The sequence below is a fragment of the Lissotriton vulgaris genome, chromosome 10 (assembly GCF_964263255.1).
Source record: "Lissotriton vulgaris chromosome 10, aLisVul1.2, whole genome shotgun sequence".
NCBI lineage: Eukaryota > Metazoa > Chordata > Amphibia > Caudata > Salamandridae > Lissotriton > Lissotriton vulgaris.
The window spans coordinates 900897097-900919884 of record NC_141698.1 but is presented as its reverse complement, the minus strand read 5'-3'; the positions used below and the strand labels follow the sequence as shown (position 1 = coordinate 900919884).

The following is a 22788-nucleotide window of genomic DNA, read 5'->3' as shown; positions in this document are numbered from 1 at the left end:
TGGGTTTCTTGCAAACAAAAAACATCAGGATTGATAAGGCGCAGCTCATTGATCACGAGTTTTCTTTTCATAACATTGTTGAGACCGCACACATTAAAGGAGCAGACTCGTAAATACCTAGCCGCCATCAAAACTTAAAATTGCTTATCATAAATTGCTATTAACCAAGAAACTACATCGAATCTGCAATTCTGAAAAAACTGTTAAGAACTGACATTTTGCATTTATCCCCCGAACCCCATTCCCCCACTGCTCCCCACAGCCCACTAGTGCCCCCTACCCCCCTACACCCTGGCAAACCAGACCCCCCCAAACCCCCAAGGTGACCCCCCCCCCTTAACTAAGGAAATAGGGTATAGCACCCTTGTGATGTTCGGTGAGTGGCTCCCCTTAGTACTCGGCTAAAATCTGTAACCATCAAACAAAGAGGAAAAAGGAAGAAAAAAAACAATCAAGCCAGTGTAAGTAAATAGTCTTTTGCTTCAGCCTCTGATCAAAAAAAGCAAGTCTGGCCCTTGTACACAGTTTTTATAGTTGCTGGCTGTAACAGAAATACTTGTGCCCCCTTGGCTTCAAATGGATTAATTAATTGTTGAAGCTTCCAGCGTTTCTCGACAGTAGAATGGCAGAAGTCTGGCCGCACAAAAAACTGTACCCCCTTGCCAGTTCTCTTCCTGTCAGGTCTGGCTTTATCATAAAGCACCTGTCTTGCCAGAAAAATATTCAACTATATCATAATTGCCCTTGGTTGCTGGGGTCCTATTTGTGTACTTCCTGCTGGTCGCACCCGGAAAGGAAATCTATGGGCCCTTTTGATTTCTCGTGCCCAACTCCATTCCGTCACCTCGGGGAATGCTTCCTCAAACAGTTCAGTTACGAATTTCCGGGTATCCTGCCCCTCAAGTCCTTTCGGGACCCCATGTCTGGATTATTTCATGCAGTATTTACTCACTAGAAGGAATTCCTGTGAAACTGAATGTTCCCAAATCCTGCAGATCATGAGGTTTCTTTATCTCTTTCTTATTGCATGTAGAACCAGTGGACTTTGCATGCAAAGTGTCGCATTAATGTACACATTCATTTGAACTTTTTTTAAATATCTGCAAAAGAAACAAGCAGAAATGAGTCTGTGCAAGACTTTCTAAAGGGGGTGGCTCAATTACGAGAAAGTGGGAAGGAGAATTGTGTGTGTGAAAGAATTCGAAAATTTGCAAATCATGGACCTTATTTAAGTGAGCCCTGTGTCACTTTGCTCCAAGTAAAGTTGTGCTTGCGTGATGATTGCATAGATTTATGAAGACACTCAAAACCACCATGCATGGCTTTGAGTGGCTCCATTAATCATAAGTAAGGGGCCGCAGCAGAAATCACTGCATTTGCCTTACTTTGCACCTGGGAGGTGTTCAAGGTGTGCTGCAGTGGGCTTCCCACAAAACACCCATGGAATTTGACGTTGCCCCAGATTTACAAAGGGATAAAAATCTCCTGAGGTGAGGCATAATGAGGAGGAATATGTCTATTTCTCTTTGGTTTTCCTCTTTCCATGTATGCTGCATTCTGCAGCACACATGAAAAGAGGAAAACACCTTGTAGGATTGTTTCTTTGCAGGAATGTGGCCCTTCTTGCACACAACCAACCCTGCCTGCAATGGAGGCACCCTTACAGCCTACGTTGGATCTAGGCTGCAGAAACAGTGCCAGTGCAGGCAGAAAGGACAGGAATGCACTATTATTGCTTAAATATGATGCATTCCTGCCTTTCCACGTTGGCACAGGGCAGCATAGGCAAGGTGTGTACTTCCATCGGAGAATACTAGGTGTATTTGGTGTCCTTTATCATTTAGATACAGAGAAAAATCTAACTTTCTTGGTTTACCTCTGCTGATATAGTTTGATAAGGGAAGTGTGTACTTTTATCCACTTACTCCAAATAATTATCTGAATATCTTCCATCCACCCCTGATGTTGTACAGAAAGTGAAGAGCACTCCAGAGACAGACCTAGAAGTAGAAGAATATCACAGTACATTATATTTTTACCCTTATTAGAAGAATGTCAATAGGTATCACAGTAAGATCTGACTTTGTCACACTATACACCAAATAGGAAAGGATGATAGATCATGATCTGGTTCTACTTTCAGACACATCCATATATTCTGTGCCCCGTTCATCAAAATAATCACTGGATCATTATGAAGAAAGTATTTCTATTTCAATAATAATCCACAAAAGAAAGGAAAAGGAAAGAAATTAATTTACAAAATTTCCCACAGCATCTCAACAGTCAGTTAATATCAATTCGCCTTCTCTGTGTGTATTTCTTCTTACTTGAAACGCTTTCCATTAATTATTCCCATGGAAATTAATTTTACAAACAACTGGCGAACAATATTCTACAAATTTCAAAGGCCTTCAGAGAATTAGCTACCTCTTAACAGCATTTCCATTGATTTGAATACAAAGTTTGAGTAACTTGAAAATATAAAATGCAATTAGGAAATCTTGGGGGCTCATTATGAATGCCATCATAACTGTTTTGGGACCGCCCGCCAGACGTCAGAGCTCCCACCACTGCAATTAAGATGCACCCGCCATACTGGCGGGGGCATCCTGGCCTTTTAACATTGCAGATGGTGCTGCTGACTGCAGCACCGTCTGAAATGTCAAAAGAGCATGCACAGCATTTCCCTGCACCATGTGGCAGGCACCACGCGGTGCACCCAGTGTACCCCCTACACACAGAGGGGGCCAGCAACGGGCCCCCAAAGCCAGTCTCCGCTTGTCTTTTTGCAGCGAGATATCGGCCGCAAAAAGACTGGTGAAAGGGCTTATCCTAATCACTACGGCAGTGCCTGCACTGCACCGCCGCAATGTTGCCCTGGTTCTGGGTTCCGCAAGGCAGGCGGAAGAGGACTGCCTTGTGGAACCATGGCGGATGGACTTTCCATCTGCCACAGAACCATTATGATTCCCACCGCCATCCTAATTTGCCGGTGGGAATTTTCTGTATGATGGCAGAAGAACCACCATCGCTGGGCCGGTGGTGACGGTCCTTCCGCGATCATAATAAGCCCCAGAATTCGGTTAGTGAACACCAAAGAGGTGTTGTTTAGCAATTTGTCCGGTTTCCTTAAGGTCTTTTAAAGAAATGTACAGCAATAGCCTTTTCTCTACCCACAATTTGCAATTCATCCTTTTACCAAGAAATACAAAGAAATGGTTATTTAAATACTGCACACACTGAAATAACTCAACCTAAGGGAACAACAATATGTTATATAACACAAATGTAATTTGCCACCAAACGAATTCTCAAGGCTGTGAACATATCAGCTGCAGTTTGCATGATCATGGACTGTCCACTCCAACCGGTTTCTTTAAGCGTGTTCCTGTTGATGAGTTGTGTCAGGGCATGAGGATGTCCCTCACAGGATGAGAGCAGAAGATACAATGCTTGGCATGGATTACCAGATGCCCTAAATTTTAAGGATATTGCATGTCACTGTGGAGTTCTGTGAGCAGACAACACATTGGAATGTTTTTAACAAAATAAACACATTGATTGTTCACAATACAAAACAGCCTGGGATGCTAATAACGTGTGGAACATGACATACTCGGCAACGCGAAATTCTCAACTTTTTCTGCTACTTTTGAATTGTTAAAACATATTTTATTCTTTTGGCTAATATTGAAGGAATATTGGGCCTAAATAATTGACAAGCTGTTTACATCCAATATGCAATATGGTATGCTAGATTGTGTGTAAATGAACTGTCATGAGCTTGCATGTAGTCCAACATTGATTTAGAAAAGTGAATTACTATTGGAGTGGATGGTAGTTTGCCACAAGTAATAAACCCACAAGCCTGTTAGTTTCTGGCAAGGATTTTAGTCATTTAAACCTGAGCCTAACACCAACAGCTTTGGCACAGAGCAGACTAGCTTATTTTACAGAAAATGTGTTAAGCATTTAGAAGGAACAATACAGTTAAAAAGTTGAAAACACAACAGAATTAAAATCCCACTCCAAATTAGAAATAAAGAGTTAAAGTTAGTATAAAAAATAACATGGAAACAAAAATATTTCAACAAGGGGAACCAGAGAAATTAAATAAAATACTTAAAGTGAAAGTACAAAAAGTCAAGCACCAAAAAGTAGTCACTGTTTGCTTGTGACCTGGACCTAGTTGCAATGTTAGGCCTACTGTCATAGAGTGCGGGATAGATACTCCAAGCAGGTTCATCCTGGTTAGTGATTTTACATTAGAATTTTGTCTCTAGAATAGAAGTCAAAATCCTCCAGCGGGGCAAGGTTGAAAGCTGTGTCCGAAGAAGTACTCTCAAAGCTGCATAATTAATGGACGAGGTCTAGCTGAAGCCGTTGGTATTAGACTGAAAACCCCTGAGTGGGAAAAGTTAGAATTGTGTGCCCAGGGAAGTCCTCTCATTGGTCGGATCCTTTTCCATCCTTTGCCTAGTCAAGATTTCTACATTTGGATTTTGTCTCTTTTTTGGAGCAGGGAATCCTCGAGCAGGACAAACCTTCTGGCTGTGTCTGACTATTAATGCCACAAGGCTTGGCACCTTCACACTGCTACTGTGGAAAAGGTCTAAATCGAAGAACCTGTTTCCTCACCCCGGCACAGTTGCAATTTGACCAGATTAACTTGGGTTGTTGGTCCTGATCCTTCGGCAGATGCAAGTCAGAATTGTTTTAAGTGACACAGATTTCATGGATTGTAGTAGAGGTCAAGTTAGAGACAGCCAAGGGTCCCAGGACCTCAGAGACAGTACACAGAGGTCAGAACGTACTCCATAGAAGGTGACTAGAAAGGTCCAGTCCTGGTCCAGTTTGTGGTGTCCCTGTAGCCACAAAGGAGGTCAGCCAACTGGCATTTGGAGTCCATCTCTTTGTTCTGGGCACAAGTGAGAGTAGGTCCAGCCTTCCAGGTCTTCTCACAGGTCTCAAACAACATGTGCAGTCTGTTTTCTGTTTTTCCAGGGGTCCAGAAAGTGTTCTGAAGTGGGTTTCTTCTGGTGTTAGATTTATGGTTGGGACTAGCTGGTGGTGGGGAAGACTCCTGGTGTCTCCCTAACAAATGTGGTATATGTACCATGGGCTAGCCTGCTTTATTTTTTCAGAAGTTTGCTGTACTGCAGACAATTCCACAGTGCACCTTACTCCTGAAATCCAAGGTGGGGAACATTGTTCACCACTGTGCAAAGCCTGTGTGGTCACACAGAGGTGTGACCATGAAAACGATTAGCTCCTCTCCTTAGTGGTCCCTCAAAACTGGCTCTGGGGTAGCTACTCTCCCAGTAGGTTTGAACCTAGTCTGGTTGGGGAACAAAGGTTTGCCTTCTCTGGGTCTCACCTTCCATTTACTTGTGAAAGGGCAGCCCCTTTATATGTTTCTGTAGTTCCTGCGTCCACTCTAACTGGTCCTTCTTCAAGGGAAAAAATATGTTCCAACACTCAGGCCATAATTTTAGCTCTGGAAGCATTTCTCATCTCTCATTAAGGTCAAGCAGTCGCTGGGCAGTTGCTGTTGAGCTAATGCAAATTAGCCTCCAAGAGCTTCAGGTAGGAAAAAGTAATGTTCTCAAAGTTACTTTTCTAAATATAAAAAATCCAACGTAACCATTAGATGACCTTGATAGAAGAATTGTTTTTTTGAATCTGTACTGTATTTTGCTCATTGGACCACCAGAACTGTTGACTGCAGAAATAGTCTTTGGGGGCTTGTCAATGCAGGTGACATTACATTACTACATGTCTCACTTCTAAATACCATGCACCTTTCTTTGTGGGCTACAAGGCCTATATAGTCACGACTCATTAATATTTAACAGAAAGGTTTTCCCATGTCAAAAGGGTAACTTTCACATGTAGTGCTGCAGGTTTAACATGCTGCATAAGGCTACAATGGAGGGTGGTGTAACCCTTCTCAAGCAGCAACAACACTTCTTCTCAGGAAGAACTCACAAGTAACCCTAAATTAAGCAATGGTTAAAGTAGTTATGCAACATTTCAAACAGTAACACAATGAAACCACACCAAAAAAGGATCCCACAACAATTTTAGAAAAATACCAAACAGTAGAACTAGAGATATTTGATTTAAAATATTTTAGTGAAAATAGTGCCAAAAAGCACAAAGTGGCAATTGTGGATATCTGGTCGCACTGGACTGGGAGAAAATCAAACATTCAAGTCATCCACGATGGAGCGCAGACCGGCTGCAGGGACAAAGTTACGCTCACTGAACAGGGTACCTTAAATTCTCGTTTTTGGAGCGTTCGGAGGATCCACATGAAAGATGTGACGCTAAGCCGAAGTGATGTGTCTGTTCTGGGATATGGCAAGGCTAAGGTATGAGGTTTTGCTGTGTCATCCAGGATCCCATCGATGAGGGATTGCGATGTGTAGTACGGTGTGAAAGGTGTGTTGTACAGTTGGAGCACTTCGTTAGTTCTGAGGAGCTACGAGGTTGCGCTGTGGAGTCCGGCATTGCTGTTGAGGCAGCTGTTGAGGAGAGAAGGATGTTATGCCACACAGCAGAGGAGATGTGTCAGTTCCATTGGATTCACAGAGACTGGCAGAACACCGTAGGCCCACTTTCAAGGGTCGAGGACTGGGGTGGCAGCACTTGGCAGGGTAGACACACAATTGGCAGAGTCCATGTGCAAGGTTGGTGGAAGCCTGTTGTGTCCCTGAAGCTTCAGACCAGGAGGCCAGCCTGTAGATGTGCTACTCGTTAAATTCCTTGCATCCTGCCCTCTGGGCAGTCCAGTGTCTAATCTAGAGTTTACCCTAGGGGTGACGCATATGCATTTAAAAGGAAGGGTTGGGCCTGGCAAAAGGTTTATTTATCCAGGTTGAGCTGGCAGTTTTTTAACTGCACATACAGGCTGCAATGGCAGGCCTGAGACATTTTTAAAGGACTACGTAAGTGGGTGGCAAAATCAGTGCTGTAGGCCCACTAGTAGCATTTAAAGTACAGGCCTTGGGCACATGTACTACCACTTTACTAGGTACTTACAAGTAAATTAAATATGCCAGTTGGGTGTAGGACTATTCTAACATGTTAACAGGAGAGAGCAAAAGCTCTTTAACACTGGTTAGTAGTGATAAAGAACACAGAGTCCTATTGTCTGCTAACAGGTGCATCCCTGTAGGCAGACAATAGGACCATGGCCAATAAATTGACAAGGCCCATTTTACCCCTTGGATATGACATCTGTCCCCAACCCAAAGAAAACTCTGCCCATAAGGACAGCAACCAACAGAGGCCACTGACAGCTTTCAGTGTCAAGAGCCAAGTCCTTGGCCATCCGCTACCGGGCGGATGATCTAAGCAGGGATATTGGGTAGACCTCTCTTCCATCCTTGGTGCTGGCAAGGAGTTCCAAATGGGCTCCTTAGGATTCTCTGACCTCTAATTTTCTCAGAGTGGGGAGCAACAGCCCCAGGTGCTAGGTACCCTACTTCCACTCTACCTCCCTCCAGTTATGGGGAGGTAGCCTGAAAGTGGCCCTTGTCAGTACCGTGAGGCTGAACAGAGGACAGGGTGAGTCGTCCTTCACCCTGAACTTCCATCTGGGTTCCTGCACCCTCTGCTTTGAAATGGTAACCCCAGACAACTGAACTGTCAAGGCACACTGGGCAGCTGCCCTCTCAGTTCTCCTGACATCGTAGCAATTGATTCCCCAGAATGCATTCTATGGCCTCTGGGGACTAACTATGACCCTCCTCTGGGTCACCTCCCCACCCGAATCCAGGCATACAATGGCCATAGGGTGGAAAATGTCCTACCCATGGGCCTGAGTTACCCTACACACCTGGCCAGTGTACTGCTCTGGGGAAACTATCCTTTCCTCTATCATGGTCTGGCTATCCCGGTGTCCCTCAGAGCAATGACAGGGATGCTAATCACTTCACGTGGTCGAAGTGACGACTCCAACCCTCAGGGATCAAAAACTCACACTGAGTGTATTTCCTATATAAGGGACATTTTGGTATGGTCTATAATCTGCCCCTGGGGTCTACAAACCCCAAGGCCATATTGACCATTTCTGTAGCAATCCTGCCAGTTGGTGGTTTCTTAGAGCAGACAAAGTACATCTGCTTGTGTCCTAACTGGGAGCAGTCAAAGCAGTGGGGTTGGAAATAGAGTGCCCTGGGTCACCATACACTAGTCCCACGCCTCTCGTTTCTGAGAAGAGGCTTGGGAATTCTTTCCCCCACCTTACTCTATGACTTATCTGGGTCATCTTTAACCTCCCCCTCACGCTGCTGGGTGGAACATGAACCACACTTCTTAAGGTCACCTCCCAGGTACCTTCTTGGACACGCTGGTACCGATCCAGAGGTCCCCTCCTCAGCTAGCTTCCTGAGGTCAGTAAGCTTGCCATCCACAAAGTGGTGCCACCACTCATAAAACATGTACTGAGTATGTACTCTTTTAGTATCATATTAAGTAAACCAGTAAAATTTTACTTTGCTGCCTGCACCCAACTATTTATTGCCTTGCAGGCATAATCCAAGGAGTCCTCCCAAGACTGATTCTGCTTTCTTTTGACTATCCAATCCATGAACCTGATGCGGTACCTCTCTGGGGTGAGTCCAAACTTGATTTCATGGGAGCATATCTGGTTTGGTGCTCCACTTTTAGTGTAAGCAGTGCATCCTTTCCTACAGGTGCAATATGTTTCCATAAGCTACCACTCCAGTGCTCCTCTGGAGTTTTGTGTACCTTAAGAGCTCCCTCATATTCTGCAAGCCACTTGCCCGTGTCATCGCCTACCACATACTTGAGCACCAGATCTTTAGGTATGAGAGACCTTCTTGTCTCATTCAGACACTGAGAATATGCTGCCACCAAGGTTGCTGGAATCTGTTTGTTTTGCCTTCAATTTCCACTCTTTAAGGCTCCCTCCATGAGCAAATGCTGCAAAGAAAGCTTCTGTTCCATCCTGAGAGTGACCATCTGTAGCTCAAACTCCCTTTCTGCCTTCCGGTCTGCCAGCTCCTCTGGGAACAGGCCATGCAAGGAGATTCTGCTTCCTGCTCTGTAAGGGAGTTTCAATTCAGGGGATGAGCGCTCCACTCCTCTGTAGCCTGTGTGTCAGGGCTATCTAGCCAAATCCTGATCCTGCTCACCCATTTCATTCTCATCATCTTGTTTATCTGTGGCTGTCGTTAAATGGTAGACCTCTATCCCGGCCTTCTAAGTTTCCTGCAGCTCCAACTATTTGGTGCCCTTTTTCATTTGTAGTCCCCTTTCCTTGCAGAACTGTTTAATCACAGCTATAGTGTAACTTTCCATGTGATCCAACACAAATTCAGGTATGACTACAGGTATGGTTTCAGACAATCCAGTGGTAGAAATGAGGATAGATTTGAAGAAACAAAAAGAAGAATTAAAAAAAAACTTGAAATTGTCATAGACTATTTATGTTGAGTGGTAGTGTAACACAAAACACAAGTCCAAATCCTTACCACTGAACACTAGTGTAAGAATTTTTTTTCAAGGGTGTAACCCTTCTCAAGCAGCAATCACAATTCTTTTCAGGGTGAAGTCACAAGCAAAACTAAGTTAACCTGTGATCAACCCTGGGGTAGCTTTCACATAGCAGTCAAGCTTAACTCAGAGGCAATGTTTAAAGTATTTGTGCAACTCTTCAAACAATAACACAGAACTAACATAGCACAAAAGGATCCAAGAACAGTTTTAGAAAAACAGAGTCATTTTTAATAATTAAAAACAAGACCAAAATAACAAAAAGCTAAGCAGTAGAAGGGGAGATATTCAATTTGAAAGATTTTAGTGAAATAGTGGCACAAAGCACTAACTGTGGGTATCTGGTTGCGCCAGACCGTGACACAGTCACAAGTTCATGCCGACTGCAATGGAGCGTAAGCCAACTACATGAACACAGTTAGGTCCACTGAACAGAGTACCTTAAATCCTGGTATGCAGAGCATTGCAAGGCTCTGCATCGAAGATGTGCTGCACAACCGAAGCGATGCAACAATTCCGAGATATGATGAGACTGCTGTGCAAGGTCCTCCGGTGTCATCAAGGATCCCGTCACTGTGGGCTTCATGTGTTCACACAGTAGAGCAATGCGTCCATTCCTAGAGCTGCAAGGCTGCAATGCTGAGCCAGTCGTCATCATTGAGGCTGCCAATGACAAGAGATGCAAGTCCCTGCATTAAGGATGCATTACGCAGCAGCGGCTCTGGTGTGATGAGGGGCTGTGGTGTGGGTCTTTGAAACAGTTCTGATCCACATAGCAGCGGCAATGCTTGCCCTGCTCAGGATTGTGCTGTGCTATAGAGCAAATGCATCAGTTCCACTGGACTCACAGAGGCTGGCAGAGCACCTTAGACCGACTTTCACGTGTCCTGGACTGAAATGGCACTACGCGTTTCTCGCAAGAAATGCACGGGCGAGTTTGCATGCACAGTTTTCTCAAGGATTACCCAGACAGAAAGGAAGAGGAGGAGGGCAGCTGCAAGCCAGGTAAGTTGTTTTAGTTTACTAGTAAGTAATGTAGATTTACTTGATAATATGGGGGGGGTGAAGGCGGATGGCATAGCGGAGTTGCACGGAGTTTGTTCGCAGCTCCGTGGACCTCCGCATATACCCGCTACGTCCACTGCGCCCAGGGTTAGCATCAATAGAAAGATTCATGGGAATAAACAACGCAAAATTATATATGCATATTAAAAGGTATCAAAAGTACATTATCCATCAGGAGCATTAATGATTTATTAGAAGCTGGGTCAAGAGGCCATGTCAATGAAGATGTTGGTGTGGCGTGGTCAAGGGAACGGGTTTTAGTATTTGTTCAGCAATAGTGATTTGAGGTTCTGCTTGAAGAAAGGAAAGGAGGGATTACAACAGAGATCTATGGGAAGAGAGTTACAAGCCCATGGAGCATTACCTTAGAAGGAACGGTTCTGGGATGGGTTTTTTCAGTTTTGGGGGCATGAGAAGTAGAGAGTTGAAGATTTTCATGGCCTGATTTGTACCTGCCCTAGATACTTTGTTTTTCAAATATTTAGGGTCTGCAGTGTGAAGGACTTTGTGTGTGATACAGGCTGTTGGACTTGGCCCTTTTGGCATGTTCACCCCTAAACTTTTTGCCTATTCTGTGACCTGATATTGGTAGTTTTTGGCCTCTGCGCACTATAGCACTGTGGCCTAGTGTAAAGTGCGTGCGTGCTCTGAATGTGTAGGGTCAGATTGGACTGCCCTCCCATAGGAATGCATTGGGGTATGTGTGTCCATGGCAGTTCCTGGAATGATAGGAGTGCAGGGGCGAGTTTAGTATGTATGAATTCGTGAGAATAAATGCTGTGCAATGGTGTGCACAGATTTATGGTGACTGGTGGAGAAATGCCACTTTTAGAAGTTGGCATTTCTGTGTGCTGTGTGTCTGCCTGCCTGATGTGAATTGCATGTCTGGCTTGTGATTGACAGGAGCTGAGAGGTGAGGGTGGCTCCAGGAGCCAGGGGGAGTCAGCCCAGTGGTGAATAGAGAAATCTGCATGCAGATGGGAGGGAGGAGTTGCCCCTGGGACCTGAATAGGACTGTGCTTTCTCTCCATAATGCTGGTGCCGCCCCCTGTGGTGTGTCTGATCACTGAGCCCCCACCTGACAAAGGGGAGAGGGGCTGGGCAGAACAAAGTTTTCCGAAGCCCCTCTAAACCAGTCCTAACTGGTATCCCCAGGCCCTTTCCTGTGACACAAAGTAAAAGGGTGTATAAAAGAATGAGCTGTGACCCCATGTAGGTTGTTGTGTTATTCCTGACTTGAGGGGGGCCTGATGCTCCTACTGGGCTCCAGGAGGAACCACCACTAAGGAATGTCTCCCGGCAGAAGGACCCTGTGAGCTGGCCTGCCTGAGCCCAGCCTTCGCCCCCCCCCCTTCCTCCTGAAGGGCTCTCCCTGGACTTGGGACTTTGCCCCTGGGTGCGCTTTCCATGTATTGGGGAGGGGGCTGGAGACTTTTCCCTGGCGCTTGGAGAGTGCTTCTTTTTTTCATTTGCAGTGCTGGGCTGCTGCCTGGGAATTCAAACAGTGAGTGCCCAACCCACTGTATGCTAATGTTTTGAGCAGGTGCCCACCCCACATTTGTCCACCCCAAGCGGGTGCCCACCCCACATCTTTGCTGCTTTTTGGCATATTTAAACAGCGGATGCCCACCCTGCGTTTCTGCCGGTTTTGAGCGGGTGCCCACCCCACATGCGGCGATCATCGGCGGGAGCCCAGCTCACAATTGAGTGTACTTTACTGTACTTTACACAGGTACAGGAAGGGTGAAAGGATGAATGGATAAATGTTTGGATGGAACAGACAGAGCTCTTCTGGGGAGGATTGGATTCACTCACTTTTGTGTGCTTAGTCCCATCAGAGCTTTCATTCAAAGTTCAAAGTGGGGGGTATTTTACACTTCCGGCTACTCCCTTGAGTCTGTTTACCATTAAAAAGTCACTAATTTAAGTCAGTATCCGAAGATGATTGACCTCATACCTAGTTTTACAAAGTCAAGTGTTAAACACGTGTGATCTTGCCATGTCACATGAAGCCATCAGTGTGGCATTGGCATAGGGTTTTGATATTGGCAGAATATTGCCAGTGAAATGCCGCTCAATCCACTAGACATTTTACATGCATTCTATTTTCAATGTGTGCTCTGTCTAGTGATAACAGCAAACTAGGTCAGTGTACATAAAGTACAACAATATTGGACACAAGTAAATAACGAAAGCAATCATACAGCTGTAAGAAGAGGAAGGTCTCTCATATGATGATATCCTGTTGTTTGCCACAGACCAACGTAATTGTTTTTTTTTTTGCCACTACATTTTGACATCTACTGAGAGCTGGCGTCCATGAATTTACCCACACCTGATGTTCATCTGTAAATGGGCATGGGTGGTCACTTCAATGCAGTCCAGAGATGTAATATGAGGGTGACTGACCATCAGTCAGCTCCACTGAATAAAGTCTTGATGCTATTTTGCATACATGTGAAGAGTTTTTAATAGCTACATGTGCTTGATGGAGAGGATAACTCTGCGAATTCTTTCAGTGTGGTAAATGATAACTTCAGACATAATACAATGATCATTACAAATAATAAAAGCATCGAGGTTAACAAATGAATAAGGCTAAATACGTTTGAGGATCACCACTGGTAGCAGGCCAGGGCTTAATGAATATCCTTTTTAAAATGGCGATTTAAAGGACAAAATGTATTGACATCAGTTAACTTTGAAGTCAAAGCACCTTCGTGGTAGGATCATCGCATTAAAATATAGGGTCTTGAATATGCCAGCTTAATAAGATTTTTATAATGACTGACAGCTTTGTTCCCGTGAAAAATATCCGGTTTGTTTTATGCACTCTAATGGATCTAATACAGCAATTGTTTTTCTCAGTAGATATGAGGACAAATTAATACACATAACCATCCCTACAGTTAGTCATCCGAGCCAACCCCGAGCTGATGGGCTACTGAACGCTGCCAAATCATGTAAATAAAGGAAGCCCATTCTCCATGCTTCCTGAAGTATAATATTGCAATAATTGTTTTCAAAGTATAGGAATACAGGCTATGTTCTGAGTAATCAGGGCCACTTACCTTCAACTGAGGTACAGGATTGCTTTAGCAACTCAGTGCTAGCAGCTTTGATTAATCAAAATGTAAAGGTCTTTATAATTTAAAGTTAGATTTAAAAATCATGTGGGAGTGAAGAAGTGCATGGAACAACAACACATGAGGGCCTAAGGATTCTGAGAAACGAGGGCATAGCAGAAAAGCAAAGAGGGGATGTGATTTAATCGACTAGAATGAATGCTTAAACAATAACATTTCTAGGGTAATTTGGTATGTCAACTTGGCAATTGAAAGAAATGTACGCATCTATCTGCCTGGGTCATGAACACCGCCGGCGGTCCGATCGTCTGAATGCAAGGAAGGTTGGGGTATTGGAGGCGGTGCTGATGCCGGGACTGCCGTAGCAACTAACAGCCTTATTCATCAAGGCCGAATCGGCTCGCAAAGGGCCAGATTCTGAGAATCTGGCCCTTTGCGAGTGCGATTTTTGCATTTGGGATTCAACATCCCAAATGCAAAAATCGCTATTTGCTAATTCGCATATTTGCGAGGATTTACATTTAAGGAATCTCTATTTAAGATTCCTTAAATGTAATTCATCATCCATTTTACATTTGCGAAATCGCAATTTCGGGCCGCAATTTACCGCGAGGTCAAACCTCGCGGTAAATTGCGAAAACTCAGAAAAATGCATTTAAATGCATTTTTCTGAGTTGCACGTTACACACACACATGTCCTTTGGACATGTGTGTGTGCAACACCTGTGTTCATTTTCATGCAGGGGTGCTACAGGGTGTCCTTTGGACACCCCTGGCACCCTTGTACTCGCAATCTCATTTGCGATTAGCTAATTGCTAATCGCAAATGAGGAATGACTCCCCATGCATTCCTATGGGCCTTTTGGCCCATAGGAATGCATGGGGAGTTATTCCTTATTTGCGATTAGCAATTAGCTAATCGCAAATAAGGAATCAGTGGGAATCGCAATTACTATTGCGATTCCTACATTAATACCGTTTTGCGAGTCTCAAATAGCGATTCCTTATGATTCGCTATTTGAGCCTCGCAAAACGGCCCGTTCATGAATCAGGCTGTAAGAGTCGCATTTTTGCTGAACTTTTTATGGCGAGTAGCCCGCTATGGAAAGTTTGGCGGAAAGGCATGCAAGTGGCCTCGAAACAGGACCCCGGGTGCTTTTGCACATTGGGCATTGTGGCTGGGGCACATATTGTGCCCCCCCTATGCTTGCACTGTTGTGCGCACACTGTGTACCATGCATAACATGGTGCCTTGCAACAGTGCACACATGGTATTGCAGCTGAGGCAGTGAGGCGGCATTGCCTTCAGACTCACTCTGTGAGCCGAAGCATGCCGCCACCTCAAGACCACCGCCAGCACAGTGCTGGTCCGGCAGTTTATTCATGAAGCAGATGTCCAGCTTATCGGTGTTCTCATGACCGACGCACAGTGGTCTGGCAGTCAGACCACCACAATCAAAATCAGACCCTTAGTGCCTACCGGAGCTCTACCTTCTTTGTAGCACTTACAGAACTTTAAAACGTGCCTCAGTAAGAAATAAAGATTTTGAACTATTGAGGCCATGTAATTTTTCGACTAAACTTGACTACCAGGGTGGATATGCCAACTATCAAACAGTATTAGAACCAATGGAGTCTTGCGTGTGTTTTTGAGCTTGACCATGGTTTTTCTGTTTCTGGCGTGACCCAACTGTGCTTACTTTGATTAACTGCGGTGTTCGATGTGTGCACCGGATAGACCGAAGTTACATCTTGTATATTTGTGAGAGGGCTGCTGGTGTGTTTGCTATGACACTTAGCAGGTGTGTGTTTTTACATTGCTGGCTTGAGTGAGCGGGGACACCTCACTTGTGTGATTATGATGAAGGAGAACATGTCCCTGTGTTTGTTTTCCATGTGTGGCTGTTATGAGTCATGCCTGTTTAATGTGTGGGTTGTTTTATATTTAACAGATAAGTGGCTAGTGTGTTTTTGTGAGTTTGTGTGCAGTTGAGTTGATTTGTGTAATGTGTCTGCGCCCCCAACGCCATGCACCTCTCAACCTGCCTTCCAGCCTCACCACTTTGAAACTTCATCAGCCGCCACTGACCAATGTGATTCCCCTTCTGCTAGTTTGACTGTTATGGTGACATATGTGCTTGGAACATCCTGTGGCCAGCTGGTCTGGAATCCCATGATAAACATATACCGCCATATTCATGAAAATCAGCATTTGCGATTCTGAAATAGCGAAAAAAAGCGAATCGCTATTCAGAAATCGCAAATCCGAATTCATGAAGAATTGCGATAAAAAAAGCGATTCGCACGCGATCGCAAATTCCGTTAGCGATGACCGAAAATCGCAGAATAATCGCTATTTCCGGCTACCCGCGCCTGGACTGCGAGCTCGCAAATAGCGATATCGCTATTTGCGATATCGCTATTTGCGAGATCGCAAACTCGCGAGATCGGGAAAACGGGAAGTCGCATTTCGAGCCCAGTGATGACATCACAACCAGGAAGCTGCCGGTTTCCACCACCATTTTCCACATTGAGGCAGAGAGAGAGGGAGCTTTTTGGAGAGCTGCAGCTAACTGGAAAATTACACAGATCCACAACCCTGGTACCATCATGGCTGAGGAACCTGCACCTGGCACCAGTAGCTCGTCTGGGCGCAAGAGAAAACTGAAATTCTCTGAGCAGGAGCTGGAACACCTCATTGAGGGGGTTGTGGCCAACCATGACAGACTGTTTGGCGCAAATTCACGGAGGGTCCCAGAACAGGAGAATCGGCGCATATGGCAGGGGATAGCCTCGGCAGTGAACTCCGTGGGAGTGGCGGCCAGGTCCCTGGAGGAATTAAAAAAGTGGTGGTACGAACTCCGAGGCCGTGCCAAGGAGAAGGTGGCGGCGCGCCTTGGGGAGTCCTCGGGCACTGGAGGAGGAGGACCAACTGTACCACCCAACACTCCCCTGGAGGAGCAGGTCGAGAACACCCTGGAGAAGGAGGCCTGTGTCGGTTTTACTACACTGGACTCATCCCGCACCACCCAAGACACCCAAGGTAAGTGGCATGCGACTGCGACCCTGCCCCCTATGGATGTCCATGACCAAATAGGCTCCCCCAATGTCCCATAGGCATGCCATAGTTGCACATAAAGGAATGTCCTGAAGCATTGTGGGAGATGTAGTCTGGCCACAATGTTGTAGTACCACAATGCAGCCAGACAGGTCCCAAAGCACACAAAGCCACTGCCATTCAGGGAATTTCACCCAGCATGCATGTAGCAACTGCACGTCTGCCAGATACATGCAACTATTGATCCACCACTTACCCCCACAGGTGGCGATACCAGCAACAGCGATAGGCTGGAGATCGATGAGGGCGTCCCGGAGGTGGAGGTGCCAACACCAACCCAGGCACCAGCCCCTGCCGCTGCATCTACACCAGCAGCAACTACCACCTGCAGCGTCCCCCCTGCAACTGGTGCAGCACCCACATCCGCTGGCAGGCCAGCCCCCATTGTGCCTCCTGCCACCGCTGCTCCTCCCAGAGCCGCAGCCAGGGCAGTCACTCCTGTGCCCCCTGCATCTACTACAACAGCCACACCAGCAGTCACACCCCCTGCGACTGGCGCACCTGCAACAACGGCGGTCATACCCCCAGCAGCTGTCGCCTCTACATCCGGGGCTGCGCCAGTGACCACACAGCGGCCAGCCTCACACTCAGGCCAGCAGGGCAGGCGTGGCAGGTCACGCCGGCAATCCACAGCAGCTAGCAGGCGGGCCAATGCTCATGGACTGGCGCGGCTCAGCGTCGAGAGACGCATGCTCCGCATTCACCAGCGCCAGGCTCAGCAGCAGGGAGCTATACAGCTGCAACTGCACATGATAGGGCGCAATGTGGCCTCTGTTGCAGGCCACATGGAAGGCATGAGGGCAGACATGGCAGGTGTGGGAGAAGGACTGGCCCGCATGGCTGCAGCCTTGGAGGCCAACACCGCGACCATGTCGAGAGAGCGCAGTGTAACACGCTGGCGCCACCGCCAACTAATGACCCGGCTTGACACTAACAGCAGGGCAAGTTACGTGTCAGCGAATGCTACATCTCTGTTGGCGCGGCGCTCCCTGACCCAGCAGCACCAAATCATACAGTGCAGCGAGGACATGACAAGGGTGCTGGAGACCCTCACCACGGCCGTCATTGCTCTTCACCCTCCAGCTATTCCATCTGTTGTGGGGGGTGATGATGCGAGTGAGGGGGCGTCCAGCGTCAGCTCACAATCTGCCTCACAGGCCCCACCACACACCAGCAGCACCATGCCCCCCCCATTGCCTGAAGTCCCGGAGGAGGATGCCCCTCTGAGGCGCCATGGCGGAACGCGCACTAGGCGCTCCTAGAGCACTGCAGTCAATCAATGGCACAGGCTGAGGTTAAGCCTGCCATGTAGTGATGCACAGCAGTATGGCGTAATACTGTTTGTTGTACTTATTTGGACAGGAACCTTATTTTTATTTTTGTGAATTTAACAAATACATTTATTTTGCTACACACATTAGCGTTGTGTCATCATTACATTTTGCATGCATTGTTGATTTGTGGGGTGATGGAAGTGGTTGTACTAGAAACTGTTCACTGTGATGTGGTTGCGACGTCTGTGCCCTTCTGCTGGGTTCTCCCCATGTGCATGGCGCGCATGTGCAGGTGGCCGGTTGTCCCCCTCAGATTCACTGCCAGAGATGTCAACAGGTATACGGCGCTTGGTTGCAATGTTATGTAGTATTGCGCAGACAGCCACAATGCGGCAGCACTTTTCAGGATTGTAATACATGGCCCCACCTGTCTTGTGCAGTATGCGGAACCTGCTCTTGAGCAGGCCAAATGTCCTTTCTATGCAATTCCTTGTCCGTATGTGTGCAATATTGTAGCGCCGTTGCTGGGGTGTAGCAGGGTTGAGGTATGGGGTCAGGAGGTATTCACGGAGGGCGTAGCCACTGTCACCTGAATGAGAGGAGCAGATGGTGATTGCCTGTGCTGCGCTGTTACATCTTTGCAATGTGACATTTCAATCAAAGTGTACTTACCAAGTAGGTGTCCTTCCCCAAACTCTCCCCTGACCAGTCGTGTGTGGAGTCCGCTGTGCCGGAAAATGAAAGAGTCATGGGTTCTCCCTGGGTACTGTGCGACAATGTCAGTGATGTATGTCTTAGCATTGCAGACCATCTGGATGTTGAGGGAGTGGTAGGACTTTCTATTGCGGAACATATACTCCATGCCAGCTGGTGGGCAGATGGCGACGTAGGTACAGTCTATACATCCGAACACATGTGGAAAATGGGCTACATTGTACAATTGTAGCTTGGTCATGTCCAATTCCTGTTGGCTGGCGGGGAATTTGATGTGACGGTGTAGCTGGGTGAGCATGGCGTCAACAAAAGTGTGGAGGCAGCGTGACATGGTGGGCTGGGATATCCCCCCAGCAGCCGCTACTATCCCCTGGAAACTCCCGGAGGCCAGGAGGTGCAGGCTACACAATACCTGCACATGTGTAGGCACAGCATTGGTACGGCTTGTTGGGTGCTGCATCAGGGGGTCAAGGTCCTGTACTAGCTGCATTATCATTTCCCCATTCAGCCTGTATTTCGCATATATCTGCTCTCTGGTTTGGCCCAGCAAGGTGACCCGCTGGCGGAATATCCTGTCCTGGATCCTGCGTCTCCTCCGTGCTAATCGCTGTAGCCTGCGACGCCTCACCACCATGTACATTCCTGGCATTGTGGGTCTCCTAATGCTGCTGATGATGATGGTCCTTATGTGTGATTGGTCAGGCCAGTACCTGTTGGTGATAGGACAACGTTTTTTTGAAAGTTTTTTTTCCATGGCTTTCATGGTTACCACCTGCTTTGAGTTGTCCTTATTTTGCGCGGTGCAAATAGCGATTTTTGGGTTTTACGCTAATAGCGATTTTTCTTGAATACCGATTGCGATTATATTGCGATTTTGCAATTATTTTCGCAGAATCCGTGGTGTGTCGCTATTTCCGAATCGCTAATGCTCACCTGCCGGGATTCTGTGAATATTTTAGCGATTTCGCAAATATGTGTTTGCGAATTCGCTATTTTGTTGTTGAATGCCGATTACGGAAATTGCGCCCGCATTTGCATTTTCGCAGCGATTGCGGGCGCATTTTTACTTCATGAATCAGGCTGATAGTGAGGACTTACTTTAGGTATAGAGCCTGTTTGTTGTCTGCCCTATGCTTGGTTGTGTAAAACAATTAAACAAAAGGGGGTGATGATGGACAGAGTTTCTGAATTAGGCAGAATACTCTCACCCAGTCAAGAGATCAGGGCTTGGTCCAACACCGTTTTTTAGCTCACTGCACCATCCCAGCTCAGAACCTGGCTATATGCAAATTAGTCTGTCCCTGGTCCAGTGCATCATGGGAACAGGGCAGACCAAACTACCAAGCCAATCCTTTCACTGGACGGAAACAAGCTTCCGGGGACCGGTTTCTGGCGATACAGCTGTCTTCGGCCCGGCTTGCTTGAATCCTGATGGTGCAATGAGCAAGGGACTCACGTCTGAGTATACCCTTCCACGCTTATGGTGGACAAAACAATTAAACAAAAGGGGGTGGTGATGGACAGAGTTTCTGAATTAAGCAGAATACTCTCACCCAGTAAAGAGATCAGGGCTTGATCCAACACCGTTTTTTAGCTCACTGCACCATCCCAGCTCAGAACCTGGCTATATGCAAATTAGTCTGTCCCTGGCCCAGTGCATCATGGGAACAGGGCAGACCAAACTACCAAGCCAATTCTGGTTGTGTAAAACAGCAGTGGGAAATATTTACCTGAAGGTCTGTTCCTGAATTAGGAAAACTAATGCTAAAGTCTAATTTGAAATTCCAAAGAACATTAATCAATACATCAACAAATCTAAGGTGTTTCTGATTTCAACGAGGAGGAATATACAAATGTCTACATTAATCCAGAGAAAATCTATATTTTCCATTTTTAGTTAAGGCCATATTACCACCTATAGCTTTCGCATTTCTGCCAGCTTTATTAAACAATTCAGTCCCAGAATTTTGGGATCAGCATGTCTTCAACCTGCCACTCTGCCTGCTGGAGACAGAAGAGCTTCAGCATTTAGCAATTCTGCTCAATGGTAACTACTAAGAAGAAGCCATCTAGAGAATCTGTTGGCCTTCCACTGAGCCTTAATCATCATGAAAAAACTTTAAACTGGCAATGACTCTTTCAACTTCCTTATAAATCTTTACTGCAATGACCCATTCAATCTGTCTGGCAATATGGGTCCTCAATGGGAGTCGCCTGGGAAGAGGGCTGAATATTTACATCCATGTAGGAGTTACCAATATAGGGTGTAGTGTTAATTCTGGGGTTGGGGAAAATCCAGCCCTTATTGAGTAGTGCATGAGGCACCACTAAATTGAGAAATTACTGTATGAATTTGTAACGCCACGTCCGATTCCCCCCCAAGTAAGTCTTGTTCTTTTCTTGGACTTTTGCAAGGAGATATCACCTTTCATCAGCCCAATTCTAGGCATGAAAGAAAAAACGTATGATACCGATAATGCCAATAACTACTGTCATGGGCCCTATCGAAATTACACGTCCACTTAATAACGGTTTCTGAATCCTCCTTAGTGGAAGTCTTGTGGCCAGGTTTGTCATTGACCTTTGGCCTCTAGAAGGGATACCCAGTGTAAGTATGTTTACTGGACCTACCTCAAAAAATCAAACTACCAATGCAAAGCATACCGGTTTGCATAAGGTGCTAATGAAAATCCCATGCACACAAGTGCACATCATTTGGGTTCATGATTCACAAAATTCATCAGTGATATTATAAAGTCTGGTACACATTTTGAGCCTTCTATGCAATTCAAAAATTACAAATGATAAATCATTCTAAGGTATTGATTGGAACTTCGTTTTAATCTTATCATTGAATAATTTTTCAATATTGGCCAACTGCAACTCAATATCACAACTAATGAAACATTTTGTTTAATTTTTTATTACATTTTGCAACAACATTTCAACCATTTGCAAAACAAAATCTGCTAAACGTGTAATATAACTACGCTGCATTTGAATAGGTGACTTTTGCAACATATTTTTCATTATTATTCAAGGATTTGTACATAAATCGTAGCTATGTAATCAAGCAGACATGGCAATGAACGTGGATACCCTAACGGATGACAAGCAACATGCTACAAATCCACCTTACATTACATTACAGTGAGAGGATTACAAGTTGTACATTCTGCTTTTATCTGTGTTGTACTGTCTTTTGGACTTCTCTCTGTTCCATTGTTTGAATTACTTTCCTGAAGCACTTTCATTATCCCTTAAAATGTAATAATGATCCAATCATATGATAAAACTATGTATACTTGGGTGCTGAACTCCTTAGATTGAACTTTAGAAGCAAGTTGAGGAGAGTGTAATCTGACCAGTCATCAACTAAGAATAATTTCTCTACCTATCTATAAATGCATGCAGATACAAATACTTGAACATCACAGTTCAATTAATAGAATGAATCTACAGATCAGGAGAAATATTAGATTATTTACAGCTTTACTTCTTCCTAGCAACTAAATCACAAAGGTTCATTTACACTTTTAACTTTACTCTTACATTTTCTAGTAACTTTACTACTTTGGCTATTCACAAAATCCGAGTGTAAAGTTAATCAAAAGTATGGACTTACACATCTCTACTCCCTGGAAAAGTGGGTAGAGCCAAATTTACTATTGTATGTTTCTACTGCCAAATAGGAAATAGTAGTTAGGCCAACACCATAGGTGGCCAGTCACTAACACTGTAATACCTTCCCATAGAACATAAAACCCCACAGGAAATAATTTAAATAAAAATACAATATTTCAAATTGTTTAAAACTGTGATAAATAAAATGTAATGTGAAAAATATAAAAGATAAAATATATTTATTTTTCATAAAATATGTTAACAATGTTTTTCTAATTAAAAACATTAATGCAAGAACAACTTGCAATACAATATAATTACATTACTTTTGATTATTTGATGCATCACTTTTAATGATTAGTAATGGATAATGTATATA

General features: G+C 45.3%; 1 protein-coding gene across 1 annotated transcript in view; it reads left to right on the top strand.

The window, feature by feature from the left end:
* LOC147688983 (calcitonin gene-related peptide type 1 receptor-like) overlaps positions 1-22788 on the top strand; it is a 2326554-nt gene that overhangs the window by 1994537 nt on the left and 309229 nt on the right. The gene's annotated exons all lie outside the window — the stretch shown is intronic.